The sequence below is a fragment of the Balearica regulorum genome, chromosome 3, assembly GCF_011004875.1.
Source record: "Balearica regulorum gibbericeps isolate bBalReg1 chromosome 3, bBalReg1.pri, whole genome shotgun sequence".
Lineage (NCBI taxonomy): Eukaryota > Metazoa > Chordata > Aves > Gruiformes > Gruidae > Balearica > Balearica regulorum.
Window position 1 is genome coordinate 39,320,134 of NC_046186.1, and position 5,332 is coordinate 39,325,465.

The window sequence follows — 5,332 nt, forward strand, 5'->3', positions numbered from 1 at the left end:
TCACTGCGGCGGCGGGGGCAGGGCGGAGCCGCGGGGCGGGGGCTGAGACGACCCGGCCGCCCGCAGCCCAATCAGCGCCGCCCTGGCCCCGCCGCCCCGGCCCCGCCGCCCTACCAGGGGGCCCCCGCCGCGGCGGCCGGGCGAGGGGGAAGGGGCCGCCCCGCCGTCCCGCACCCGCGCCCGCCCCCGGCTCCGCCGCGCCCCGCGCCCAGGCCGAAGCAGCCCCGCGCCCCCCCCCCCCCCCCCCCCCGGCCAGCGGCAGACGGACCCCGCAATAAACGTTAATGAGAACCCCCTCTTCCCCCTCCCTTCGCATCTACCCCCCCGCGGGGACAGGGCTGGTCGGGAGCCCCAGCTCCCTCCGGAACGCAGAGGGAAGGGGGGGCCCTCCCGGGGCGCCGCGTTTCGCTCGGGGAAACAGTTCGGACTTAAAAAAAAAAAAAAATTAAAAATGACCTTCTGCCATTTCTTGCTCATCGGGATTAGTAATTATTAGTATTATTCAGCTGTTGCACTCGGAGGTTCATCGCGTTGTTATTCAAACACTGGCTGCACAGGGGTTTCAGCGCAGCATCTGTAGCCCCCTTTAAATCCAACCCATTAGGCGCTGAGGCTGCAATAAAAAGAGAATTAAACCGAACCTTGTATGAACATCGATGCATCCAGCCTCAGCAACTTTAATAATAATCATATTCAGGTGCATAGAATAGTTACGGGGAAAATCCTTTCGTAGCTTTCCAGTGAGTAAAACTATTAAAGATTTGGAGCCAGATATTCTTTTCTTTGCATGCCCAGGGAAATGAAAAAACTATTGAGATTTTTGGTGTGTTTCCTTTATTTTCTCTTATTGGGAGATTTTTTTCCTTTTTTTTTTTTTTTTTTTTTTCCCCCGCAGAACTAAATGGGGCGACATGCTTCGTTGAAGGAAACAGAATAGAAATCTTCCTTCTGTAAAAAATCATGGGGCAAGTTTCATGGTTTCGGGGAATAGGATTTCAGCTTCACTTCGCTGTTTCGGGCAACAGAGAGAGAAATTCGTGGTGTGGTTCGTCTGTGTTACAGCCTCGGAGGTCCTGTTCGGGCCATCGAGTGGCACAGCTGAGATTTCTGATCGTAATCTAAGAAGGAAATAGCTACCATTTAGGAGATGTGACCGTTTCCACTATCGCATTTTACCTATCCCTAAAATGCAAATTTATCCCTAATTTCAATAGCTGCTTCGTCAGAGAGTCAGATAAACCCTAGAGATAAATTATGCTTTCGAATAAGGTTATCAGCGTTAAAATTGTAGAAGTGCTTTCCAGACGTGAAACTATAGGTATGTGACAGAGAGATAATTGATTAAAGAAAAAAAAAAAAAACCCACACCAAAAAAAAAAAAACCGCCGCAGGAGCGCTAACTGCCCACATTGGAAGAGATGGCAATTTGTCTGAGAAAAGTTCATCACTACGAAAAAAATTCCCCTGCAGTGGCTGTCGCTCTGAATCGATAAGAGAGCAGAAAATGCCTAATGCCTGTCACCGGTGAACAGTGCTGTGGAGTTAGTTTATCTTTACGTTAAATCTGGGACATATTAACTGTTCCGTGGTCTAAAGTCTGTCTGCTCTGCCTATTCCAGCCGTGATTGAATCTGAAGGAAATCAGATGTGCGAGAGTGGTCGAAACGTGCTAAGCTAGAGGATCTTGCAAGAGTTTAAACGCCATCGCGGTGGGGATGAGATCGATAGGGAGAGGAAGGAAGGAAATGGATGTTATCTGTCCGAGGGCGCTCCACAGCCTCCCCGCCCGCCCATCTCCGACGGCACCTTCCGCGGCTCCTCTCCGCGCTCCCGCCGCCCGCGGCCGCCGGGCCACCCGCGCCACCGCCACCGCCACCGGTGCGACGGCCCCGGCGGGGCCCGCGGGAGCAGGTACCGACCCCCGACGCAGCGGCTCGGGGGTGCGCGGAGGAAGGAGGAGGTTGCGCTCCGCGGTGGCGGAGCCCGGCGTGCGAGCGGCGGGGGGGGACGCGGGGGGGGGGGGGGCTTTAGGCCGAGGCTGCGCTTCTGGCGGAGCGCGGCGCGGGCGGGGAGAGCGGGGTCGGCACCGAGCGGCCGCCGGAACCTGCCGGGGGGCGACCTGCCCCCCGCCTCCGTCGGCCTCTCCGCGGCGCAGCGCCGGCGGAACGCGGCTTCGGCTCACAGGCGGGGGACGGAGCCGGCGCGGCGGGGGTGCCGCCCGCGGAGTCCCGGAGAAGCGTGTGGGCACGGGGTTACTGGTCCTGCCCAATTTTTGTTCCTTTCCCTCCCCCTAGGGCCAACCGCCGCGCTCTCCCGCGGAGGAGACCCTGACCCCTCGCTCCGCTCCGCGCCGCACCGCGGGGTGCACAGAGTCTGCCCATTCTACGGCGGATGGACAAATCGCCCGGATTAATTTTTTTTCCAGGAGGGTGGGTGCTTGTTGTTGTTGATTTTTTTCTTTTCCTTGCCAGATTTCTGTAGATTGATATGTGGCATGTTGGTTTTATTTCTTGCCTTTTTAAAATAACTGGGTGGATTTAAATTTATCGAACAACCTGTGATCCATATGTCTGTCCGATTAATTTTTTTATGGGATGATGAAAGAGAGAAGAATCTCTAATGGAATAATACATATATTCAAAACACCTTTCTGGGGTTACTTTTATTTCCGGACTTTAAAATGCAGTCCGGGTTTTTAGGCACTTGGGTGAGGCGCTACTTATTTGATGTAGGAGAATCCTGGGGGGAAGAAAAAAAAAAAAAAAGGGGAAAAAAAAAGTTTAAACTGTTTTCCAGCAGAAAGATATTTTCCCGCGCTCCCTTCGAAAATCTCGAGTGACATTTAGGGAATGGTTATGATCATGTTTTGCCATTCACAGTGTGATTTTTCTTTTCGAGCGTTAAAACCGGGTGCCATCAGAGAGTAAAATATCCACAGCGTCCTTTTCTCTTCAAAGACACGATTTTCTGTAACTTCCCGGCAGGGGACCACGGGATCGGTCACTAAGGAAAGCATATTTATATCATTATCCGCTTTTTTTCCCCCAGTGAGCCTAATCGCTTCACCCTAAGGAGACGTGGCGTGTAAAATTGACAGCGGGTAGCTGACGGGGGCTAGTCAGACAAACATTATCAATTGGAGAAGAATTATAGACGCCGGTGAGAAAATCGCATGTAAACTCTATTTCTGTGCATCCCCAGTGCACCTTCGCCCCCGTCTCTCTTCCGTGCTCTCCGCGGTTGCGGCTGAACGGGACGACTGAGGGTGTTGGGGGCGAATTAGCACTTCCAACTTTCCTGTTACAGGGTGCACGGCAAGCCTGGAGCGACTGTCCCCGAGATACAGATCACCTCCAAAACAGGCTTGAGAGAAGCTTAAAACTGGCTTGACTTTAAAAGACGCGGGAAAACCCCCCTCAGTCCCTCTGGCCACGGCGGGGTATTACAGCCTGCCCGTCCCGCTCTGCTGCGGACCCTCCGGGCAGGCTGCTCTCGCCGCTTCCAAGCGGGCTGCAGCCCGGCGGAGGAGGTGGCATCAGGGAGCCGGCAGGAACGGCCGTCCGGAGCGGCGGCGGGACCCTCCTTCGGTTTCCGATGAGAGCGGCCCGGACCCTGCCCCTGTTTGTGTGCGTCGCCTTCCTCGGCCGCGTAACGAGCGCGGCTCACAGCGAGGGGCGCGGGCGGCCCCGGCTCACCCCGCGCCTCGCCGGGCCCAGGCCCACGGAGCCCCGGCGACCCTGGGCTCAGCCCCCGGTACTCGTCCCGGGGCCTGTCCCGGACACACCGCCCCGTGCGCCTGCCCGACGGGCTTAGCTCCGCGGCCGGGCTGGGGGGGGGAGGGAGCGGGGCCAGCTTCCCCGACACCTGAGACTCCCCGGGCTCGAACTCGACTGGCGGCTCCCAAAACAAGGGGGCGGCTGCGCCGCCCCTGCCCCAGCCTGTAGGACCAGGGCGGATGCACGGTATCCGGCTCGGTGCTCCCAGCTCAGGAGCCGGGAAATGGGAACCGGGCTGGGGAGACGAGGGCAACCCCCGTGCCCTCACCGCTCCCAGAGCCGTTTGTCGCCTGCGGTGACCCAGAGTTAACCCGGACCGCGGGGAGCCTCGCCGCGGCTGTCGCCGTTCTCCCCGAAGCCAAGCCCAACCCGCCAGGAGCGCGGCCACGGCGGCGCGAAGGCGGCCCTCAAACAGCCGCCGTGAGTGGAGTTAGAGGAGGGCTTATCGGTGCGGCGCGACACCTTTGGTTTCCGCTTCATCACCGCGGCGCACTGCGCCGGGGCGGCCGCGCACCGAGCTGGCGAACGGCTCCGGGACCGGTCCGCCGTGCCCGCCGACGGGGCGCCCGCTCCGCCGCCAGGAGCGCGTCATCCCCAGCGCGGCGGCTACCGGCCTTCGAGCCCCTCGGCCCAGCCGTCTTTACCGGCCGGTGCCCCCGACGCCTCAGATCTCGTTTTAAAACTGCGGGTGTGCGTGTGTGCGTGTGTGGAATATTCACTCCTCTGCTGCGGAGTATAAATAAGATCAGCGCACGGAAATAAATGTGCAGCCAACCGACCGGCTTTTCAGACGGGTGAAAATGCTGAAGAATCGCATTAAAGAATTGAAAACACAGTTTAAAGGCACCCGTGTTAAAATTCTAAATATTCTGGTGTTTGCCTTTTATAGCGCTTAAATCACTACCTTAATTTGGAATTACGCAGCCAGGAGTAGGAATAATTTTTAAGGAAATCTCCAGTCTTTACTACGACGCTCCCACTTACATTTATTGTTCGTTGCAGACAAACGATTTTTTAAAAATAGCCTTTTCATTACTGCAGTCACAAAATAAACGTTTGTAAACGCTAAATGAGGGTTGAAGAAACCTCCGGCTTTACTTTTTTATTGCTTTCCTATAAATTTAACTCATATTTTCACTATTGTCTCAGGAAAAATATGAAAACATGTATGGAGTTAAATTAAATTAGGTAGCCTTAAATCACTATAGTTTAGGGTAGAGTCACTAATTGGAAATATTTATGTTTGCGAGGCTGGGATTTCAGTAGTAAAAAGATACGGTATATCCCCGTTTTATCATAACGTGGGTCTACGGGAACATTTATATCATACCATTGTAAGAAATGATGTGTAGTTAAACAACATTTTTTAAGCAAGGCTTGTGTCTTTTTATGGTAACCCTCGGTCTTTAGTCGGGGCTAGTTCTCATATTACATGAAATGTACTTTAAGAAGTACTACCTGCTCCAGCTGTCCAGGAAAAACTGAATTATGGAACTAGGAAACATATGGCAGTTGCATATTGCACGAGTAAGGTACATATGAAAGTTATAAATTTC

At 54.8% G+C, this 5,332-nt stretch overlaps 1 long non-coding RNA gene across 2 annotated transcripts; it reads left to right on the forward strand.

Annotated features, from left to right (window-relative positions):
• The first annotated feature begins 1,232 nt into the window (after positions 1-1,232).
• LOC142600956 (uncharacterized) lies at positions 1,233-3,868 on the forward strand. 2 transcript variants are annotated; one of them, XR_012834460.1, is made up of 4 exons: positions 1,233-1,911; positions 2,295-2,429; positions 3,049-3,159; positions 3,307-3,868. It is a non-coding gene; the product is annotated as an uncharacterized LOC142600956 (long non-coding RNA). The 2 variants fall into 2 exon arrangements; XR_012834459.1 differs by having other exon boundaries at positions 2,295-3,159.
• Positions 3,869-5,332: the final 1,464 nt, after the last annotated feature.